The sequence below is a fragment of the Microcebus murinus genome, chromosome 25 (genome assembly GCF_040939455.1).
Source record: "Microcebus murinus isolate Inina chromosome 25, M.murinus_Inina_mat1.0, whole genome shotgun sequence".
Classification (NCBI taxonomy): Eukaryota; Metazoa; Chordata; class Mammalia; order Primates; family Cheirogaleidae; genus Microcebus; species Microcebus murinus.
The window spans coordinates 14,881,005-14,900,394 of record NC_134128.1 but is presented as its reverse complement, the minus strand read 5'-3'; positions in this window follow the sequence as shown (position 1 = coordinate 14,900,394).

Genomic DNA, 19,390 nt, shown 5'->3' with positions numbered 1-19,390 from the left:
CAGAGAGCGCACTACAGGCATCATTTCTTTTCCACAACATCTTTTGAGCGGGAAAGGAAAAGAATTCTACACCACCTGGGACTGGCAGTGCAGGAACGTGATGTGACATGCTTGAAAGTACCACCGCCAAACCCAAACGGGAAAGGGTAAGGAGGTGGGCCACCCATCCAGCCCCCGGGGTGGATTCTGGTGGCCCCAAAAGGGCAGAGAGAGAAGAGGGAAAAGGGTATGTTGATAAGTGGGGTGAGTTCCACCGTGGGTCCCACCCAAATGAGGAGGCAGCCACTCAAGGGCCACTCTTACTCAACAGGGACATACAGAGTGGGACAACTGCCAAGGCAGTGGCGGTTGGAGGCAGCTAGCATAAACATACAGCCAGAAACAAAAGCAAAGAGCAGGGTAACCGACAGGCTAACTAGGGCAGCAGGCGTGAGTCCCCATCCTGAGGTCTTAGGTGGTGTGCAGCACACCAGGCCTGCAGGTGAGAGGGAGAACAGTGCCTTCAGTTCAGTAAAACAAACCCATAAACAAAAGCTTTCAACCTTTTTGGTCACTGTCTTCTTTGAGATGAGGTTCCAAAGCTCAGGGTCCTTTCTACAGAAAATACGCGTGGGACAAGTAAAATTTTGTATAGATTTCTTGGAGTTTTAGACCCCTTGGAACTCTAAGGAGTGGTAGAAGGGAGTAGAAGTTTTAACAGTAATTAAAGCAGCTACCCTATTTGGGTTTCTTCCTTCCTCACTCACAACTCCACCCCTCTCTTTAAATCCAGACATAAAAACCCGAAGATGTTTTGGATGTTTTTAAAGAAAAAAAGCATACTTTTAAAAATGTTATTCCCAAAGCCATAAGGGCTGAGTACTACACTGATTAAGGAACTTGGGAAGTTGTTCATGCCTTGGAGCAGAAAATGAGATTTTATTATGCTTAAAGTATGATGAAATCAGTGAAGGTGTCATCCCAAGAAGCAAATCCCTAAGGAAGATATTAACAACTTAGCATTTTCAGTTCAAGTGGGAATGTGACTTCCATTTACTGAAGAGAAGATTTTTGGTATCACTAAGAATAAAATATGTCAAAGTCATAATATTTTTAAATCAAAGTCATTTTTCTATGAACCTTTTTACCAAAGATGGTGTGCAGAGCTCACAGGCTAGGTGTTTCCTATAACTTTTAGAGAAATTCAATAAACATTTACTCTCCACTTTGTACAAATCAACATGCCTTTATCTAATGAAAGCATATATCCATAATTAGCATTAAGATTAATTATAATATTGCATTTAAATGAGATTGCTTTAAGTGGTAGGTATCTGTACAGTAGTTCCCCCTTCTCCTCAAGGGCATATGTTCCAAGACCCCCCAGTGGATGCCTGAAATTGGGGATAGTACCAAATCCTATATAATACTACATTTTTTTGTTCTGAAAACCAAGATGGCTACAGAATGATTAAATAGGCAGGTAGCCTAGACGGTATAGATATGCTGAACAAAGGAATAATTCACATCCCAGGTGAGATGAAGCTAGACAGTGCAAGATTTCATCATGCTACTCAGAATGGTGCACAACTTAAAACTTACACATTGTTTATTTCTGGAATTCTTAATTTAATATTTTCAGCTCTCACTTGACTGGGGTAACTGAAACCATGGCTAAGGGGGCCAAGTGTATTAGTTGGCTTGGGCTGCCTTAACAAAATACTGTAGACTGAGTGGCTTAAACAACAGAAATTAATTTTTTCACTGTTCTGGAGTTGTAGTCTGGCAGTCAGTTTCTAGTGAGGGCTCTTTTCCTAGCTTGCACACGGCCAGCTTCTTTCTGTGTCCTCACATGGCATAAAGATCTCTCTTTTTGTCCCCCACCCCCCCAATTCCCTCTCCCTCTTCTTATAAGGCTACCAATCCCATTTGATTAGGGCCCCACCCTTATGACCTCTTCTAACCTTATTAGCCTCCTATTAAAGGTGTGATTTCCAAATACAGTCTCAGTGGGGGTTAGGGCTTCAACATGTGAATATGGGGAGGGGACAAAATTCAGTCCATAGCAGTATTGTTTCTGTTCAAATATAGCCTTTGTGTTGGGATGTCTTGGAAAGTTCTCCAGGAGTTCTACTTAAGCAATTTCTCAGACTAGCCTGAGTAAGAGCAAGACCTTGTTTTTACAAGAAACAAAAAAACTTGCCAGGTGATGTGGCATCTACCTGTAGTCCCAGCTATTGAGAGGCTGAGGCAGGAGGATCACTTGAGCCCAGGAGTTGGAGGTTGCAGTGAGGTATGCTGATGCCACTGCACTCTAGCCTTGGTGACAGAATAAGACTTTGTCTTTAAAAAAAAAAAAAAAAAGGTAATTTCTCTGCCTCATACTTCAAAACCCTCCAAAGTTTCAGAAGCACAAGTTTACATGTTACTAGAGCCCAGGGAAAAGTGGTCAAATATTCAATGACATCATAGACCAAGACAGGTAATTTGGCCAGAAAACATTAAATAACCTTAACCTTAATTGTTTCTGAAAACTCTATCCGGAGAGGAATAGCATTATGGAGTTTTATTTAGAGCTCTGCTGTTTAACAGAAATACAATACAAACCATATATGTAATTTAAACTTTTCTATTTGCCACATTGAAAAAAAGTAAAAATAAGCAGATTAAATTAGTTTTAATAATTTATCTTATTTAACTGAACACATTAAAAATATCATTTTGACATGCAATCAATAAAAGCATATTATTGAGATAGTTTCCATTCTTTTGTATGGTTTCAAAGCTGGTATGTATTTTACATTTAAAGGACAAATCAATTCAAACTAGCCAAATTTCAAGTGCTATAATGCATGTAGTTAGTGGCGACCACATTGGACAGCTCGGATTTAGAGGAACTTTATGATTTGAACCATGCTACGTACATAGATAGGACTACAACTGGATTATTGTTTAAATGTTTTATTAATAACCCTCAAAATGGAGATGAATAGAACGGCATTATTGGGCTTGAGGCTTTTTATAATCTTTGATTGGATTCTCTGGAATTGAATATCCTGTCACTAAGTAGATTCTGGGAATTCTTCAGGAAGATTTAATAAGTATAAATACTCTCTTTTCAGTGTTAGGACAATCACCCGTCAGAAAGGTCATGGAAAGAATAGCCCCACTTTTAGACTCTGTTTCTGTATTGTTGCCGGCCTAACATAAGTTTTCACACTCATCTACTTCACTGACTTTAGTGATTGTAATTTAAGAGAAAGGAGGCAGTATTTATGAGAGATGACTTAAGTGAAAATGAAACTTGGAATGCTCCACAAATAATATTCCCTTATATTTATATGAGGCTTCTCTGATAGGAACTCAAGGATTTTTATACATTATCTAATTACCTTAATTGCTCTATGAAGTTGGTATATATTAATATATTCCAATTTTGCAAATAGAAAAATCAGTTTTCACAAGACCATGTTTTAGTGAAACTAGAATGGCATGTTGGTTTCCTGACTCTTAAATATAATGCATTAAACAGTATCTTTCTCTTGTTTCTTTAAAATAAAGTTTTTCTTTTCTTTTTCTTTTTTATTAAGAGCTACCTTATGTACAGAAAAGAACACAAATCTTAAGTGGACACCTCAGTTAATTTCTTCTACTTACATATACATCCATGTAACCCCCCATAGAGCTTTTCCAACACACCAGCAGGCACCCCTAAGGCACCTCTTAGTACATAAACCCCAAAGGAAACCACAGTTTTAACCTCTGTCTTCATAGCTTGGGTTTGCTCATTCCTGAATTGAATATAAATGGAATCATACAGTATGTACTATTTTGCATCTTGTATCTTTTGCTTAACATTGTGTTTGTGAGATTCATTCATGTTGTTGACTATTGCAGTACTTCATTGATTTTCAGTGCTGTACATTATTTCATTATATGAAATTTTTATCCATTTTACTGTTGATGGATATTCTTGTACATTTTTGTTCATGTCTTTTGGTACACACAAGCACCCTTTATCTTGTGTATATATCCATGAGTAGAATTACTGAATTTTAGTGTGTGTGACACACACATATATGTGTGAACACACACATGTTTGGGTTTAGTAGATTATCAGAATAGTTTTCCTAAGTAGTTCTACCAATTTACACTCCCACTAGCAGTGCATGAGAACTCTAGTTATTCCATGTCTTCGCCAACACTTAGTATTATCAGTCCTGTTAATTTTAGCCATTTGGGAGAGGGTGTAGTGATATCTCATTATCTCACTGGGATTTTAATTTGCATCCCCCAACTGACTGATGCCATTAAGCACATTTTCTCATGCTTATTGGTCATTTGGACATCCTCTCTTGTGATGGGCCTGTTTAAGTTTTTTTTGCCTGTTTTAAAATGTTTGAGGTAATGGTCTTCTTTATATTGATTTAAAGGAGTTCTTTCTATTTTCTGGATATAAGTCTTTTGTATTGCTAATGTCCTCTCACAATCTGTAGCTTGTGTTTTCACTCTGAATGGTCTCAATTTTAAGAAAGTTGGGTTTATAAACCTATTTATGTTAAGAAATTATATTCTACCCACATAAACTTTGCTTTTAAACTTGAATTTCTCAGTGTATTAGTTTCCCAAGGATGCTGTAACAAATTGCCACAAACCTGGTGGCTTAAAAGAACAAAAATTTGTTCTTTCACAGTTCTAGAGGCCAGAAGTCTGAAATCAGTGTCATTGGGCCAAAGTCAAGGTGTGCACCAGGCTGAGCTCCTTTCAGAGGCTCCAGAGGAAAGCTGTGCCTTGCCTCTTCGTGTTACTTGCCTCTTCCTTGGGTTGTGGAAGCTGACAACATTCCTTGGGTTGTGGCCCATCACTCCAATCTCTGCCTCTGTCTTCAAACCACCTTCTGTGTGTGGAAATCTCCTCCCATCTCTTCAAAGGACACTTACAATGACATTTACAGCTCACCCAGATAATCCAGGAAAATCTCCCTTCTCAAGGCCCTTAATTTAATCACACCTGCAAAGATCCTTTTTTCCCAAATAAGGCAACGTTCAGAGGTTCCAAGGATTAGGACATGGAGATCATTTAAGGAGCCATTTTTTATCCTCCCAGTAAAATTGACTCCAGAGCAACTAAACTTCAAGGCAAGACAGTGATATTATAGACAAGGTGCTGGCTGGGATTTAGGATACCTGAGTACCACCACACATGCAAATTTTTGCTACTCGTAGGCTTCAGTTTCTTTATCTATAGAAATAATAACATATGCCCTGTACATGCTACAAAGTTGTTTGCAGGTGAAATCCTGTATGTAAAAGGAGTTTGCACAATTAAAATTTTAGGGTCATTTAGTATTAGTCCATGCCATTACTTGAGATGATATTGAGTACCTTACCCTTGCATTGTAATTCTCATTTTTGCCATCGAATGAAACTTCCAGGTAAGTAAATACTTCCTGCAGCATTCAAGGTGTGTAGGGAATGTTAACTTGAATTTTATCCCAAACATTTCAGACAGTGTAGCTGGAAGGTTGGCGTGTATACACTGGAGATTTCCCGGGTTTGAAACCCAGCTTTAAAATTGCTTCCTAGTGGTATAATCTTGGGCAATTCAGGGTCTGAGATAGTGTAGTACCATACCAGTAATATATCCAGGGAACACTTAATGTAAAGAATTAACTCGTAGAAGATGTTTAGCTACTAAGAGGGGTAAAGAAGGTGTCTCAGGGGTACAGAATTAGCAGGTGCAAAACTAGAACCGCTTTCTGTTGGCTGAGGAAGAGTGGGTAGTAACCAGGGAGTAGGAGGGCCCTCCCCAGCCCCACCCCAGGCTGGGATCCCTTTGCGAAGAACACACAGCCTGCTAGAGGCAAGAGACTTTCCAGAAGGTGAGGGCCTGAGCTGGTCTGCAGAAACAGCTACCTGTAAGGACAGAGTGGCCCAAGCGTGCAGCTGGAGCTCCTCCAAGCTGGCCTCTGGGATCCCACACTGAACCCAAGGGAGGGTCAGAACGTGTTCGGGAAGCATCTTCCCGAGGCTGTGGCCCTGCTGCGCCCCTCTGGTGCCCTCTGTTGACAAAGCCTAACCGTCCCGCCAGCTCCAGGGTCACAGAACAGGGCAAAGAAGGGTGGATCTGGCAGTTAGTTACATGTTCTCTTATACCTTATTTCCTTCATCTGGAAACTGAGGTTAGTAATTGTACCTCCCACACAGAATTATTGTGCCGAGTAACTGGATTTTTTTAAAATTTCAGAATATTACGGGGTTACAACTGTTTAGGTTACATATATTGCCTTTGCCCTGCCCGAGTCAGAGCTGCAAGCGTGTCCATCCCCAAGACGGTGCACACCGCACCCATTAGGTGCGAATATACCCATCCCCTCCTCCCCCTCCCACCTGCCTGGCACTGATGAATATTATCACTATATGTGCATTTTAGTGTTGGTCAGTTAATTCCAATTTGATGGTGAGTACATGTAGTGCTTGTTTTTCCATTCTTGGGATACTTCACTTAGTAGAATGGGCTCCAGATTCATGTAGGGTAATATAAAGAGGTGCTAGATCACCATTGTTTTTTTGTGGCTGAGCACAGAACTCCATGGTATACATATATCACATTTTATCAATCCACTCATGTATTGATGGACACTTGGGTTGTTTCCACATCTTTGCAATTGTGAATTGTGTTGCAATAAACATTTGAGTGCAGATGTCTTCATTATAGAATGTCTTTTTTCCCAGTAGTGGGATTGCTGGATCAAATGGTAGTTCTACTTTTAGTTCTTTGAGGTATCTCCATATTACTTTCCATAGAGGTTGTACTAGTTTGCAGTCCCACCAGCAGTGTATGAGTGTTCCTGTCTCTCCACATCCACACCAATATTTGTTGTTTGGGGACTTTTTGATAAAAGTCATTCTCCCTGGAGTTAAGTGATACCTCATTGTGGTTTTGATTTGCATTTCCCTGATGATTAGAGATGTTGAGCATTTTTTCATGTATTTGTTGGCCATTAGTCTGTCTCCTTTTGAAAAGGTTCTGTTCATGTCCTTTGCTCACTTTTTAATGGGCAAATGATTTTTTTCTTGTTGATTTTCCTGAGTTCTATATAGATTCTAGTTATCAGCCCTTTATGGGATGTGTAGCATGCAAATATTTTCTCCCATTCTGTAGGTCGTCTGTTTGCTCTCATGATAGTTTCCTGGGCAGTGCAGAAGCTTTTTAATTTGATCAGGTCCCATTTATTTATTTTTGTTGTTGCTGTGATTGCCTTTGGGGTCTTCTTCATAAATTCTTTCCCTAGGCCGATGTCTGTTCTTTACCCAGTGGCTTGCACGGTCTGTGTCCGCTCTTCCAACTGGCTCTTATTTATTATATCACACCAGGCCTGTGTTACAACACATTAATAATGAAATAATATAGAAAGACAAGTCAGATACAGCCTGTACCCTCAGGAGCCTCATCTTTCATACCTTTAGAAGATTGTCTGATTGGAGCTGCTTCCCACTTTATATTTTAAGGATTACTACTCAGTATCTCAAAGCCTACCTTTAGGAATTTAAAGAACTTCTTTCTATAGTGTAATCATTTTGGGGGGTTTCTGTCTAGCTTTTTATAGCAGAGAAGTATGCACGATATCTTTCAGTGCCAAATGAATGAGTTTGTTATTGACTACCTACTATGGGTCCAGCAGTGTTCTAGGCCTCGGGCATGCGGAAGGGAACAAGACAAAATAGAACAAAATTTCTGTCCTCATGGAGCTGAAGTTCTAGGTGGGGAGCTGGAAGAGACAGGCAATAAATAAAGTCAGTAAAAAAGTAAGTAAAAAATCAGTGACAAATACATGCTATGGAGAAAATAAAACTGGGAACATAGACTCGATTATTTCTCAGGTTTCACTACTTCAAAAGAAGGGCGTGTGCGTTTATTTTGGTGACAGTTCCATGCATATTCTTCAATTCTGTATCAGTTGCAGAAATCTAAAATCCCAGGATCCCAGGAGAACCTGGGCTGGGGAAGTTTTTCCCTTGCACATAGAGATTTTGGTTAAATGTGCTTGAGATTCTCCTTTTTAAACATCTTCTCTTCATGTTATAAACATGTTGAGCTCTTCATTCTATCTGGATTCGTATCAATTCGCACATACACTCAGTGGGTGATAAAGTCCTCTCCCAGTTGCCTTTCTCTCCCAACTGCCAGGCTAGTGGCAGTTACATCTGATGTTTTGCTAAACCCACTCTTTTTCACGTGTCTGTCCAAATGCCAACATCTCCTTACATCTGAGCAGGACCTCCATGCTAAATTCTCTTTTTGACATTCTGGTCTCCAGCCTATGAAATATAAGGTAGAAATTTCAGACTAATCTCTTTCATTTAATTCCCCCATTCCCAAGACTCTAGAAACAGGTCTGAAAATTATAGGAACCACAAATTTAAAAAGTGTTAGTTTGATAAGTCTGAAATTAATGCTTTAATTTATTCACCACGGAATGTCTTCACACATCGCCGTTTTCTGTAATTTATACCATATACTGTCTACTCGAGTTAATGTGTGAAGCATGGTTAAATTATGCCTAAAAATGAAGATGAAAATTATCTACAAGATGGTGACGGGAAGAGGGTCTCACCAGGAGTAATGGGGCAAAATTTAAATGAGACAAATGGAAATAGAAGTTTCAGAAAACCTGCCAGGTATTTAAGATGTGCCTAACTGGAAATAAACGCCTCAGAAAAAGACTTTAAAACATTTAGAGCACCAGAAATGGAATAGAGAAAGTTCTAGAAACTATTTCTATAGGGAGCTCATACTTCTACCTGTGCCCTAATCATTGGACTAGGCAATCAAACAGCCTTTTATGTGTCTCATATCGTCCATTTTCAATCTTCGGTTAATCAATCAGGGAAGGTTTGGTTAAACATCAAATGAACAGTTCTATAGAAAAGAGAGACATATTTTTGTCAATATGATTTCCTTTTGTTCCTTCCTCCCACCATGTGTAACATGTTGGCAGACTTTCATTCATTTTCTTACGGCTAATTTAATGCTCGTGCAGGTTGCCAAACTGAGAACTCAGGAGACCGAAGTCTATTATACACTTCCCTGACTTTGTCTCATTCTAAAGGCATCTGTGAGAACTGTCAAGGCAAGATGATCTCTATGTGATTCAGTTTTGTATTATTTTTTTGAGATTAAAAATATAATACTAATTATTATTTTTAAATGGTAGCCATTTGGAGATGGCATTCGTTAATTCATGTAAACTGCTACTTACGTCCAAAGTACTTTGTTGTGGGTTGCAGACCCTGTAGGAAATACAGATCTCTGGGAGATGGTTCCTGCCTTCAGTGAGCACACAGTTCAGCAGGCTTTTAGAACAGCAGGTTGTCTTTTACATGGGCCATCACGTCTACAACCCCAAGGGGAAATTGGAAGGGGATTCAAACAGCTCAGTGAAGACAGGTCAATGATTGGGGGAGAGGGCACAGGCAGAAGGAGGTGGCCAGGTCCAGGGAGTACAAGTTTACTTCCCTCCATCACGTTTAACGGACTCATGTTTACTCTGAAGTCCTATTTCAGTACTATAACATTCCTTTCAAAGCGACAGTTGAAAATCCCAAATAATTTTGGGGATTCTTCAGCGGAGAAGTAAGCCAGACAGTCTGTCACCTGCCCCTAGCTGCGCCTCCATCTTGTCCCATTCCTCTTAACACACTCGAAATGCCTCTCCCTGGTTCTCTGCTCTGTTCTCTGGGGAACTCTGCTTTCATCATTGACACCCCCACCTCCACTGTGTCCCCATGTGCTTGTACCATTCAGGCAGTGGGGAATGGTGGCGGGCACAGGAAGCTCTTAAGCACTCAGCACCCACCAGGCTACTGCTGTTGACTGAACCTTATTCCATCCTCAACTGGGGAGACCAAAGAGGCTCTCATTTCATCTGCAGAATCCTTTGTGGTTGACTCTTTATTCAAGAACGCTTTGATGAGATCTGTACCTTATGGGATAATTCAGTTTTTCAAAATAGCAAAACAAAACAACAAATGGGACATCTTTCATGAAACTTAGGTGATTTGGTGATTCTTCTCATTTCATAGTTTGATTATTAGTAACTAATTATCTACATAAATACATTTAGACACTTCCAATAATTTTTTACTGATTCCATTCCATCGTTTTTAGTTATAGAACAAATAAAATGCAAATATATTCCACACTAGCTTTTAAAATAATGATTCAGTCACATGAAGTTACACTGCCATAGTTTCAATATCCGCTAAGAAATGGGGCGAGATTCCTTTTTTCATTTTTTTATGAGAATGATCAGGATTGCAGATGAGAAAGTGAGAATTAGCCAGATTAGACTGTATTTATCACTTCAAGTGTTCACTTTTCTACTCCATCTGCATTGGATTTTTCAAGAAAAATAATCATGAGCTTTTGGGCACTTTTGTGATGCTTACCCCACCCCCTTAAGTTTTCCTCATCAATGTGGTTACGTTTTAGAATAGTATCTTTGGTCTATATGTTTTCTGTTTGGCAATGCAGAGTTCCTTCAGATTTTTAAACATTCCAACAAGTATTTTGCTTTGAAATTCCCAACTCCTTTTCCAGGAAATGAGAAGAGACCTTGAGCTCATCTATATAAGTTATGCTGACAAGTACATTTTCACAGGGCTACAACCTCATATACTCTTTAAGGACAAGCTGACTTGGTCTCTGTCTGTCGTACAGCAATAAAACATTTTCAGCTACTTAAGCATCTTCATGCTTCAGACTGCTTCTGTCTGACCTGCTGTTTCTAGAAACTGCTTTTTTGATATTCTGACATTGTAGGTACACTTTGGTGGGCCACTCAAGAGGCAACATATTCCTAAGAATTCCCATTTTGAAGCATAAGGTATTCATTCCTGGTTGATATACTTCCCACTGAATGTCATAAATTAGGGTTATTAGATCTAGAGAGGAAAAAAAATCAACCGACACTCAGTTAAATTTGAATTTCACATCATGAGTACTTTTTTTTTTTAAGTATAAGTATGACCTATGTAATATTTGCTTCATACTTACACTAAGAAATTATTCTTCATGTGAAATTCACATTTAGCTGGGCATCCTGTATGTGTTTTCTGGCAACCCTATCAAATGGGAATTTCTGTTCTTGCAGCTTCTCCACCTTTTAATCTGCAGAACTTCACCCAGGGCTCAGAGTATAGAGGTGGGTGGGGGTGGGTAGGTGTAAGAGAGCATACTTGGCACTCATTGCCAGGCCCTTGGCAACTTCCAAGTCTAGAAAAGTGCTGAGACATCAGATCAGGGGGAGGAGGACCCCAGGGATGAGGTGACCCCGGGGATGAGACAGCTCTGCATCAGACTAGTCATGCATCCATTTAAGTCAATACCAATTTCCCCCATACCCCAGCAGGGCAGCTGCAAAATATATCAGTGGTTCCTGAGCTGGAGTCAATAGTCAGGCCATATCATAAGTCTTTATGATATGCTAACTGTATGGATACATGGATGAGGTTATCCAACGTTCCACCAGCAAGATGTGAGGACTATATGTACATACATATATTTATTTATATGTATATAAAGATTCACAGCTTCTCCCCCGCCTCGCCTCCAAGAGGAGAGAATTCTATTGTCACCTGCGCAGTGTTCCTGGGCTCAGAATCGTACAGGACCAGGTTAATGGATGAGAAAGGGAATCAATGAAGTCAAGGCCAGGTTAGTTGACAGAGCAAAGGCCGTGAGCTAGTTTCCCACGAGAAAAGAACAGATTCAGAAGATGGGACAGGTCGGGCAGGAAGAAGAACACATGTGGAGGGGGTGAGGGCAGGAGGGGGGTGGACAGAGGCTGGATGATCAGGACTAGGGAGAGAAGGAGGGGACCTGGAGGCACGCTCCTGCCAGGCTCTGTACCACCACAGAGAGAAGTAGATAGCCAAAGAAGCTTTCCAAGAAGTTCTGCTGTGGGTCGTAAGATTCATCCCCCTCGAGGCATTTCTTGAGAGTCTGTGGGTAATATTTATATTATATTTATTTCCGTGACTTTTGTTGCTGGCACATTGATGTTTTCCTCTGAATGTGAGTTATGCCAAGAAACTCCTACATTCAACTCAGCTTCCAGCAGTTGACCTACCGTGAGGAAGGGGGGAAGGGAAGCAGGGCAACAAGGATGCATTAATGTCGGTCACACCAATGTTGGGCAGCAACACTGTGATAGTAGCGCCTCATTTATCCCATCATTATAACATTCCCTGGGAAGAGCTAAAATAAGTATTCCCAATGGGAACGTTAAAAAATAAATTGACATTATCTATTCATGCGGTTATGACACTATGGATTTTCTTTTTACCTCCTTTTGTCATGCAAAGTAGAACTTACACTCCAAATTAGTGGGGGTTTTTTGTTTTGTTTTTTTAACTTTCAGAGGTGTTGCCATGGTTGTTAAAATCTTTGCATCTCTGTATCATTGCATTGCATTGCAACTTGAACACTGCAAGAACAATGGGATCTCCTGTTTTGGAATTATCTTTAGAGTTTATGTTAAATTGTTTTGATTATCCTCAGTAATGGAAAAATACTTCATCCTTAAAGATGCATTTGACTTCAGGAAACGGCCAAGGATAATTTGGAACACAGTTTGATAGATAAAGTATGTAATCTTCATAGATAATAATTTTGGATAAAAACAAGATAGGAAAAGTAATGAAACTTTTAATAGCTCATAAGCTGAAAATAATTATAAAAATGAGACACTCTTGAGCAATGGATTTAGTTGAATAAAAGTATAAACTCCTAAAAAACTGTTTTTCAAAATAACCACTTATTTGGAACTGTGTTTATTCATTTGTTTGTTCTTCCATTCATTCAACATTAATTCAACAAACATGCCTTGAGGATCCGCCAAATCTTATATACTTGCTTTGAGTGTACCGAGATGAAAAATCTTAGTTCTTGTCCTCAAAGAACTTTTAAATTCCATTGAAAAATAGATGTACAAATGCAAAATTATAGTGCATAGGTCTTATCTGAAACCTTTGAAAGGTTTTGGAATTCAGAATTTCTCACATCTTATCTTAGTAAGGTAACATGATGGTATTCTAGTTACTGTAAGTGTACTGTAAGTGTATAACAATTACCCCAAAACTTAGTAGTTTTTTTTTTTTTTTTGAAACAGTCTCACTCTGTTGCCTCAACTACAGGCTGTGGCGTCAGCCTAGCTCACAGCAACCTCAAACTCCTGGGCTCAAGTGATTCTCCTGCCTCAGCCTCCCGAATAGCTGGGACTACAAGCATGCGCCACCATGCCCGGCTAATTTTTTCTATTTTTGGTATAGACGTGGTCTTGCTCTTGCTCAGGCTGGTCTTTGAACTCCTGAGCTCAAACGATCCGCCCACCTTGGCCTCCCAGAATGCTAGGATTATAGGCGTGAACCACTACGCCCAGCCTGGGTTTTAATAAAACAACAAACACATTCATTTTTCTCGTGCATCTGGATTTTGGGCAGGAGTTGGTGGCATCAGCTTGTCTTTTCTCTACTCAGCCAACAGGTGACATGCTTGTGTACCCAGGGTAGGGATTGCCTGAAGGCTTCCTTGGTCAGTTCAACAAATGTAGACCTAAATCCAACCCTATAAATAATTATTTTAGATGTACATGGACTAAAGACTCCAACAAAAAGGCAGAACTTACCAGACTAAGTGAAAAAGCATGTCTTAACTCTATGCTGTCTAAAAGAGGCATACTCTCACCATTTTAATACAAAGACACCAATAGGTTGAGAGTCAGAGGATGGAGAAAGATATAATACTATGCAAATAGTAAGCATAAAAAATTTTAGAGCAGCTGTATTTACATCAAACAAAGTAGAATTCAAGACAAGGAGCATTAGCAGAGATGAAGAGAGACATAATGACAAGAGTGTAAATACATTAGGAGGACCAACCAGTTATAAATGACTATGTGCTAAATAATAGAGCTTCAAAATACATGAAGGACAAACTGTCAGGAATAAAGCAATTAAAAGATAAACAAATCCACAACCATTGTTGGAGATTTTTACATCTCGCTCTCAGTAATTGATAGAACCAGGGAGACAAAAAATCCATTAAGAATATAGAAGGTCTAAATAATACCATTAATTACTTTGACTTAAATGACCTTTTGGAACACTATGCTCAACAAGGGAGGATTCATATCCTCTCAAAACACAAATAGAATGTTCACTTAGATGAACTAAATGCTGGATCATCAAACAAGTCTTAATAGATTTTGGGTAAATATTGATTTCTTAAAGAGTATGTTTTCTGACCACAATGGAATTAAATTAGAAATCAATAACAGTAAGATATCTGGAAAAATCCAAAATATTTGGAAATTAAGCAACAAACTTTTAAAAAACAAGTCAAAAAAATCATAAGAGAAATTAGAAGATATTAAAAATGTAATGAAAATACAATATACAAAATTTGTGGAATGCATCTAGAACTTAGAGGGAAATGTACATCTTTAAGTGCTTCTATTGGACAGTAAGAAAAACTTAAATTATCTAAGTTCCAATTTAAGGAACTACAAAAAGAAAAGCAAATTAAACCCAAAGCAAGAAGAGAATAGTATGAATAGGTATCAGTGAAATAGAAAAACAAGCAATCAATAGAGAAAATTATACAGAACCCAAAGTAGTCATTTGAAAAGATACATAAAATAGACAAAACTCTAGCAAGACTTATTAAGATAAAAAAGGAGAAAATATAATTTGCCAATATCAGGAATTAAAGAGGGGCTAGCACTACAGATCCTATAGGCATCAAATAGATAAGAGAATATTATGAACTACTTTAGGTGTGAATTCATGGCTTTCAATATACACAAATATACATGTAGTATGTGTACATGTATATACTTGTGTATATGTCTATAAATATATATATATATATATATTTGTAGATAAATATACACATACATATAATTTCTAGTTCTGCCCACTGACATGGCCCAAGCATCAACACCTTGGGCCTTAGGTAGCATTGAGCACACCTAAGGCCCAATCTTGATTTCTGAAAACCATTCTCAACCAAAAGAACCAAGGCTTTTTGAAAGAATGACTAATTCAAAGCCAGGCAAGAAACTTACAAAATGAGCCTGGAATGTTTTATTCCAGAAAGTATGGAAATCCCCAAAGAATTAATGGGGATCTGTCAAAGGACAGAGAATTTAGCTTCCATGGGCTTCCTGGGACAAATAACATTAAAATAAATAATAATAGTAACAAATCGTAGCCCACTGAACAAAACAGGAATCCACAGAGTCCACGTTTGGTATAAATAAACATGTGAATACATGTTTGTCCTCAAAGAACTTTTAAATTAGATGAGGAACAGATTATTTACATAGTTTTAATTTACCTGTTGATAAAACAATATTAATTACAATGGGAAAAGCAGAAACCTTACAGTGGAGAAGGCTAGCAGACACCATCTTCATCAAATGGTCAAAGATAATAGCACCAGTATTAAAGCAAAATCAGAACCGCCTGATAGAACACATTGAGAAGAACACAAAACCACCTTTGTGATATTGCTGTCAAAGATTCATAACCCGAGTCTAATCACAAGGAAACACTGGGAAAACCTAAACCATGGGTAGTAGGTTAAGAACCCAGGCCTACTAGTTCCAGACCTAGTCTGCTGCTCTAAACCAGACATTGAATATGGCGATTCCCTCAAAACCTGATTTCCTATCAGCCTGCCTGCTCCTGTAGGCTGAAACCTCCCCTAGTTTATGCAGCTGGGCTTCTGCCCTGGTTCCTTGTTCATGCTCTAGTGATTTGATGATTCCAGAACCATGCCACACGCCTAGGCCTATTTGCCTGGGCTGTGATTTTCTGTCTAGTTTTTGCTGGTTTCTGTGCCCGGAAACACAGCTCACTTGACTTCTAAGTCTGTTTCAACCTGGATAAAGTTCTCTTGAATTCGGATCCTGGTTCTATGTGACTGTGAGTGTTCCCACTACTAACTACGGATGCTGTGCTCCCACTTACCAGGTGAGACTTCCTGTGTAGATGCAACTTGAACTGGACCCACGTTTTTCTTGCTCGAATGCAGGGGTCCTCAAACTTTTTAAACAGGGGGCCAGTTCACTGTCCCTCAGACCGTTGGAGAGTGCGCACTGTGGGCCCGGGATGAGTCGGCTGCTAAGCAGGACAGGCAGCGGGGGCAGAAACACCCAGAGGGCTGGATAAATGTGCTAGGCGACCCGCATGTGGCCCGTGGGCCATAGTTTGAGGACGCCTGCTCTGATGGATACTGCATCTTACGACCCAACATTGTTTTTGGGTTGATGTATCCTAAATCTAGTCCCACTAGCTCCAGTTTATTCCCTGGCTCCTGAGGGGTAGGTAGCCTTCGGGCCCCAATGTGCTTCACATTTTGGTCTATAAGAGTGATGATGAAGTACTCAAATCATAACACGTGGAAGATGGGTCAATAAGCATAAAGGCTATTGTAAGTAAAAAATCGACATGATGAAAGTAGCATTTTAGGATGGTTAGTATCCTAGTGTTATGCAGGCTAGATCAGAAGCAGGGGACACTTGCCAGAATGTTAATCCATTAATTGAGGTGTGTTGTGCTTAAGACTTGACCTAAGATGGTGGTAGTGAACATAAGAAGTAATGAATCTAAAACACTTTATGCAAATACTATGCTATTTGCATAAAGATGTTCACTGCAGTATAATTTATAATAGCAAAAGCCTGCAATGACCCCAATATCCAACAGCAGGGGAACGATTTAAATAAATTCTGGTTATGGCCCATATAGTGAAGTATTATATAACTAACTAAATAAACCACTATGACAACTATGAATCAAAATGAGAAAGTGGATGTGATATATTAAGTAAAAGAAAAAAGCAGGATACAAGACAAAATGTGCACAAGCATTACAAAGGCTATAAATATGCATACAGGATATGCACCTGCATTTTATCAAGTGGTAACAGTGAATGTGTGATAGAGTTGGAATTATGTGTGATCTTATTTTCTCTATTTTCTGAATTCTTATAATATGGTTACATAAAGATTCTGTAATTCTAACTTATTCTATGTCTGATTTAAGAGATCATTTTCATAAGTTTATTGGTGCCCTGATGTCTCCCTCATCCTGGAATGACACTTGGGAGGGTATAAACATAGCCTTTTTGAGAAAGTCATTCTTTAACCACCAAAAACAGGTTTGGTCTTTGATGAAAAAAATAAAAACAGTTAACAACAACAAAACATCATTTTCCAGGCACCCCAAAGACCTACTCACTGAAAATCTGTGTGTTGGATTTATATTGATTTCTAGCATATTTGGGCCCCAGCTCCCTTCCAGACCACCCAGTGCCAACTTATACTCACTTTCTCCTTCCCTGTGGGCCATGATGAGAACTAAAGTCAAAGTCAACAAGCCCTGACCATTGACTGACTGGCATGGCTTTTTCCTCCTAATACTGTTTGTTCTTCATTTCTACTTTGGGGTGGCATTAACTCAACTGATAAGATCATGGACTTTGAAACAGTCCATAGGTTCAAATTCTGGGTCTTGTGCTCATAGCTGTGTGACTGTGGGCAAGTTACTTAACCATGCCATGCCTCCATGGGCTCAGTGGGTGATATTATGTACATTACAGGATGGTGGAGTGGTTGTAGTGAGACCAAGGAAGAGTTGTTGATAGAGCTAATTTTGCTGTTCCCCAACCTCACCAAGTTGCTGCTGAGGGAGAAGGATGCTGGGTTCTGAGTGGACCCTGTACCTCCTGTTTGGGGGAGGGCAGGGCAGGGCTGTACACAAGGACCTTATACCTTGCACCTCAACCTGTTCTGAACTGCTGCCTGTATTTGTGACTCTCCCTGAACAGTTTGGGAGTCACTGTCACCCGGCACCCAGACCCTCTGATGCAGCTACAGAATGTACTGGGGTTGAAGGCACAACGATTTTCAGATGAGGCAGGAAAAGCAGCATTCTTTGTAAACCTTAATGGGGGCAAAGATGTAAGCAGGTAGTTCAGAAACAACCACTTAATTTCTAAAACACAGCTCTCTGAACTCATCTCCTCTGAATACTCCCTTTTGTGGTATTTATGGCCTTTCAATCACCTCTTCCTCATTTCTTCCAGAACCTCTGGGAGCCCAGCTACTGGTCAGATCTATGTAGGAGCCCAGTCTGCACAGGACTCCCCTGGGCACCACAAGGGGACACTACAATGCAGGGCCATGGTCAGTAAGTATCAAAGAGCAAAGGGAATAATTCAGTAGTCTCCTGGCTCTCCTTCTACCACATTTCACACTTGTCCTTGCCAGGGAGTCTAGGACCCTTGATGAGTACAAAGTTCATAGCTCTTCCTTGTGCATGCCATTGTGCCCCAAATTTCAGCACCTCGATGATACACTCTAAGGACTCACCCCAAAAATTTCATATGTGGCCCAAAATGTTGAATGATGGGTTGATGTAGCCCATGACCACCAAGACCACTTCCAACTCTGGTCCAGTGGGAGGGGCACAGACTACAGGATGGGGACAGGATACTCTTGCACACCTCACTGAGCAGCTCCATCTTCCATCAAGAAACTCTGGATCGGCCACGTGTGGTGGCTCATGCCTCTAATCCCAGCACTCTGGTAGGCTGAGGTGGGAGGATCACTTGAGGCCAGGAGTTCAAGACCAGCCTGGGTAAGAGCGAGACCCTATCTCTACAAAAAAATAGAAAAATTAGCCGGGCGTGGTGGTGTGTACCTGCAGTTCCAGCTTTTTGGGAGACTGAGGCAGGAGGAGCCCAGGAGTTTGAAGTTGTAGTGAGCTATGATGGCGCCACTGCACTCCAGCTGGAGCAATAGGGTGAGATCCTTAAAAAAAATAAAAAATAGGAAAAGTAACATTCAAATGAGTGTAACATTCATAGGGAAGGACTGCAAGTGGAAAGATGGGCCATAGAGCCATTCCAAGGCAGAGTTACAAGGTGGGTGACTAGAACATGAGCAAATAACTGCCATTAGAGGGCGCTGCAATGGTTCTTGCTTTCAAGAAAGGCATATTTTAAAAGACGGCTTACATATAAAAATAACTATAAAATAAGGTAGATCATTAACCACAACAAGCAAAGTACAAATAAAGGTAGTGGGGACACACACAAAAATGACAGTATATAAAATGTGATATATGTATACCATGGAGTGCTATTCAGCTCTAAGAAATAACGGTGATATAGCACATCTTATATTTTCCTGGTTGGAGCTGGAGCCCATACTACTAAGAGAAGTATCCCAAGAATGGAAAAACAAGCACCATGTATACTCACCAGCAAACTGGTATTAACTGAGCAGCACCTAAGTGGACACATAGGTACTACAGTAATAGGGTATTGGGCAGGGGGG